Genomic DNA, 5782 nt, shown 5'->3' with positions numbered 1-5782 from the left:
CGCGGGGGGGGCCCCCCCCCCCACCCCTGGATGACCTGCTTGGGACTCTGACCATCTCACAACCCGCCCTGGGCCCAGGGCCACATTCACCCCAGCCCCTGCCTCTGCCCCACATCTTCCTTCATAATGGGGGCCTCAATCTGCCCCCCTCTTCTCCTCCTGTCCCTTCCCCTCCACAGACTTACCTCCAGCAGTCCCTGTCCATGTCATTGCAGCTGGTTTCCATGGAGACTGCAGGAATAGAGCATTAACAATGCAGGGCCTGGGTTTCCATGGAGACCAGCCCCAGCAGCACTGGCAGGGTGTGCAGCTGGGTGGGGAGCTGCTCTGGGGCTGGGATCTTGTGTCAGTGACAGAGTGGTCCAGAGCCAGGGCAGAGCTGCACAGCCCTGCTGCTGCTGGGGTCTCCATGGAAACCAGCTGCAGCAACACCAATCAACACTTGAGCATCTCAAATTGCAACATGTAAGGAGGCCCTGAGTTCCCATGCTTATAGAAATAATGGGGACAGTGCATCTAGAGCACCTCAAAAAACAGTGACACAGACGTCTGCAAACTTTTCTTGATTTTGGGTGTAAAAGTCAAATCCTTGATTTTGTGCTTTAAAAAATAAGTTTTTAAGAAAGCTCCAAGAGAATTGAAATCCCTAATTTGACTCCAAACATTTTTTTTTGAGTTGCCCATGAATCAAAGCTATTTACACAGCTCTAAAGGTAACCTGGCTTATCACAAAAGAGTTCCACTGCAGAATTATCTTATTTAGAGTAAGATACTTTGGGTTTCCCCTTGCTGTGAGCATACAACTGTATCAGTTTGGGCTATCTGCTTTTAGCTGCCACACCGCATGTTTCATACTTTAAATCCTATCCATTTACAACTTTTTAAACTTGAAAGGGCAGTCAGTATTATGTTAACCCTTTAAAACACAGGTCATGTTGTCTTGGAGAACATAGACTCTAATGTTGCACATGGGAGTGAAAATTTATGCTGCCTATGAATGGTAAAAAAATGTTTTGCAATACTTGAGTCTCTGTGGTAGGTGCATGAGAAGGGGATTCAATTAAAGTAAACACAGTCTGATTCATTCATCAAAACTGAAACTTATGAGTTGGGAAGGGAAAAAATTCCTTTTCCCCATTTTCACTATCATGAGCCTCTAAAATGAAAAGTGCTGGCAATCTCTAGTGAGTGTCTATTTCTGGACAAATTTCAGTCCATGTAAGCAGACTGGCTTTATCCTAGATATGGATACAGATTTAGTAAATCATTCCAACTTCTCAGAGATTATCTAAACCAAAAGTTCCTCTGAACCTTCTCATGAGCATATCCTCTCCTTTTGAATTGTAACTGGGAAGAAGGCCAAGGAGAAAATAGATACTTGATTAGTCATGTTACAGTATAGAAAAGTCCTTGAGGAAAAGGATGACACACCTGCATATAAACTGTAAAAGACAGAATAAAGCCCTCAGTGTCTCTAGAGAATTGTGCCTGTAGGTGGTTTAGATTTAATTGGTATTCTTCATTCCTGTCAGTCCAAGAAACAACCGGAAATTGCTGCTCTCCAGCTGCAGCAAAAAACCTTAAATTTTTTAATTCTGAATTCTGCTTATCAGGACAGCATGGAAATCAGAGGGCTTTACTTAGCTAGTACAGGCAGTTGGTTAAGGATAGAAAATGCCCCTAAGTTTTAGCATAAAAATATGAATTGCATTGAAGTGCAAAGTCTTTTATCCCAAGCAAAAAGTGGTTGCTATTTTAATGCACAGCACATGTGAATGTTGTTGCTGTGCAATAAGCTTGAGGTCTTTTGTTTTCAGCTAAGTGATGAAATGTGCTGATAGAAGTAACCACATAATTAGTGTAGAGACATTGTCAGCTAAGGGAGGGCTGTTCTTACAGTCACTTTCCTGCACTGTATAAATCATCTCAAGGTGAAAACAGTGTTCAATCAGGACAGTGCTCCTGACAACAATACTGTTGAGAAATATAGGCTTGCTTGGAAAGGGTTTTCTGTAGTGTTAAACTGGATTTGGCAAAATAAATATTGCAGAATTTAAGCCTGGGGGATTTATTTATTTATTTTTATTAAATGTGTATAGTAGCATTCTCTTAGGAGTAAAATTTGGGGAAATACTTTGACTGGAGTCGCTGCTGTCAGATAACTGCTAGTGAGCTTGTCAATATATTGTATTCCTCACTATTTTCATTAAACCACCCTTGTGGAAAAAGTCATTGCTTGCTTCTGAGTCTTAGCAAATACCAAAATTACTTACATTTATTTTACATTTGGCTACACAGTACCTTTTTTGGAAATATATTTTGTAATGCTTCTTTTTTTATATATACTTAGGCATTATTGCTCCGTATTGTGTTTTGCAATTAGTATATTTCAGTGCTTTAACTCACTTTTATACTAATAATACAACTAATCCCAAAAGATTAATCTGAAAACATACCTTGAAGCATGGGGAAGTCCAAGTCCTGAACGATAAAGTCAAATGGGCTCAGCATATTACATGGTCTGCAAACATTAGTCCTTTGAATTCACTTTTAATAAAAATCTACTCTTATTTCCTGAATATAATTGAGTAAATGGTGGTGTTAGTGTTTTCTGTAAGTGTAGTGGTCATATTTTTTAATGTAATGATCAGAATTAAATTGGCTTTTTAATATACTAGAAGACGTTTGGTTTTTCCATCTTTGACTAAATCTATGAAGAGCTACGTAAAATGTAATAGTTACATAACCACCATTTATTAATGGTGGTCAACTGAGTGACCAAGATTTACTTTTTTAGGAGATGAAAAAGTGACTTTTTTTTCATTAACAGTGGCCTGAAGTGGAGCTTTTCCAGATGGAGCAGACTGTATCTGTTAAAATATTTTTTTTGGATAAAAGACTGTGTGTGTGTGACCATTGAGAGTTTTATTCTTATGAAAGTCTATTCGATTGTGCCTCTTTGGTGAACTCAGACCATGATTTGTAAGACCTTAAAGCTGGGCACTGAAATACACATATTTACGCCTCTGCTAGACTACTGAGGAGCCAAGCAGGTCTCAGTGAAGTGAGAATGTCCTGATGTGTATTCATCAAGCAGTTACACAGAGGTTTTGGAAGCTAAGTTTAAGACTATTTATTTTTTAAATCTTGGCCTTTGGCTTTAATGTGAACACTGGAATTCTAGAAATTGAATTTTCACCCACAATGCTCAACTTGACTACAAACATGCTATTTTTTGGTCCAGTGGGATCTTGAGGTTTCAAATATCTGCAGGCTTCTGATTGTGTCTTGCAGAAGCTGGCAGGTCCATAGCAGTGATAGCTATGTATTTGCATTAACATTTTATTTTGAACTTCATTTAAATATCCTTTATTTTGCTTATTTTAACCCCCTTCCCTCCCTTCATTATTCGTTTGGGATCAGTTCAGAAGGGGTAAGAAAAGGAAGACCTTGTGACCATACACTGCTTTGACGGCACTATTTGTTATGCTATCATTACAGAGGAACATACAGAAGTAGGACTGGAAGGGACCTTCTGCATCACTAGAATCCAGTCCCCTATGTGGTAAAGTGGTCAGAAGATGATTTACTGGTTGACCCAGAATATTTTGGGTTAGAGCCATACTTCATCCTTCCCTTTCTTACTGTTTAGTAAGTGGAGGTTCTCTAACTGCTGCAGACTTCTCTGAAGCATTGGAATTGAGCAGCAAGTTCCCAGCCTTCAGTTCTATGAAGACTTTTTGTTGCCCTTCGACAATATACTGTCATTTTATTGTAATTCTTTTTATTAATTGGTCCTGAAATGAATATACTAGGCAAGTGTAGACAAGGCTGGTGGTAGATCCTGAACTTATATCTATTGTTCCTCTTGCTTGGGTGTTCTTTCAGTGTCCCTATGTGTACAGCAGAAGCACAGCTGATTCAGATTTCTGTGGCTTATACAAACAAGCTGGCTTGGGTTTCTTTTTCCAGTAATTACCCACAGGATTCCCTCTTTAGCTTGTTGTCTTTTCTAATGGATTTTACTTTGGTCGATATGTCACCTACTGTAAACCTCAGATGAAAGGGTCAATGATAAGCAGGAGTGTAACTATCAAGTCTTGTGTCCTAAGCCAAACTCTGCTGGAGGTGGAGAGGTGCCTAACACTGGTGGTGGGGAATGAGAAGGGAGTTAGTTTTACTTGCCCCAGGGACTCTAAGTCCCTGGCTGCTACTGGCATGGAGCAGTCTGACCCACCCTGGTTGCTGATGCTGTAGCACCACCGACTCCCCAGGGAGCTGCCACTGAGCGGATGCCCCAGTCTGATGCTCCGTTCTCTCACCCCTTGTTATGCTGTCTATGATAAGGTTGATTGCTTTTACTAAAATGATCAAGCAAGATTACTATTACTACAACATGTCTCTCCCCTGCCTCCTTGGTTGGAATTCTTTACCAGGTTTTGCTCTTTTAACTTTGGAAAAGGAAGGTAGGATTTGCTTCCTACGTGAAAGTTAGCTATGTAGACTTTTCCAGTGAAAATCTTGTTTTAAAGGGGCAGGGTAGGAGAAACTGGATAATACTTTCTGTTCTGATTCTGAAACAGCTCACCACTGCATACAACTTGAGGTTGTTTACATATACAGAAGGCTTCCAGATTTTGGTTGAAATTGATATTTAGAGGGGTGGAGAGATCTGGCAGACAGAGACTACTGGAAATCCTACATGAACAATGCCTCTCAGTTTTTCATTAACACTGGATGCACCAAGTACTGCTCAGTCTTGAGATACTTGGGAGATTTACACAACAAACCCCTAAAATGAATGCCATTTTTCTTAATTGACAGGGATGTGAGATCAGAAGCCAGCCCATCAAATAAAGGACCTATCCTGTTAATTTTAAGTCAGTGAATATTATAGTCTCAAATTGGGATGATCTATAGGCAGCCTTACTAATATTTGGAGCCACTAAGCCAATAAGGTCCTTTCAGCTCTTCTAGGGCAGGGACGGGCAATTATTTACGGAAGAGGGACACTTACTGAGTTTTGGCAAGCCATCAAGGTCTGCATGACAGGCAGCCAGGGGCAGATAAATATTAATTTTCTAAATTTTTAGGGACCCCGTGGGCCGGATAGGATGGCCTGATGGGCTGTATCCAGCCTGTGGGCTGCATTTTGCCTACCCTTGTTCTAGGGGTTCTGAGCAGAAAGCCCTCCTAAGTTGCAGCCGTCCCAGTGATGAATGACACTGAAAAACATTCATGGATTTTTCTTAGTGAGTTCTTCTGTCACCCAATACCAGACACCATCAACAGTTTAAAAAAAAAAAAAAAAAAGGTCAGAGTTAATTGACAATTTCCATACCCTGTAAGGAACACATAGGATGGCCAGCAGTGTAGAAGTATGTGTGTGCCAGTGGACTTCTAGCCTACTACTACTTGGGTTCATCTACATGTGAATATTAATGCAATACAATAAATTCCAGCACAGTTCGTGCTGGAGCATATTGCTCCCACGCTAAGCTTGGGGCCACAGCACACTGAGCTTTGGCAGCACAGCTGGCAGGGGGGCAAAGCGGGTCAGCCAGAAGGCAGCCTCACCCTCATGCCCCAGCCAGCCCCAGTCAGCATCTACATGTGCATTGCAGTGTTGTAAATAATGCCACAGTAGGATAGTACCTATATCTGGCAGTACTAACCTATGGCAGAGTTCGTTATTTCGGCCCGGATGATCTTCACCCTAGAGTCCTAAAGGAACTGGCTGGGGTCATTGCAAGTCCCCTGGCGTGGCTTTATGAACACTCGG

Source organism: Gavialis gangeticus, unplaced genomic scaffold (genome assembly GCF_001723915.1).
Source record: "Gavialis gangeticus isolate Ggan-Ray unplaced genomic scaffold, GavGan_comp1, whole genome shotgun sequence".
In the NCBI taxonomy this organism is placed as follows: domain Eukaryota; kingdom Metazoa; phylum Chordata; order Crocodylia; family Gavialidae; genus Gavialis; species Gavialis gangeticus.
This window is presented reverse-complemented; position numbering follows the sequence as displayed.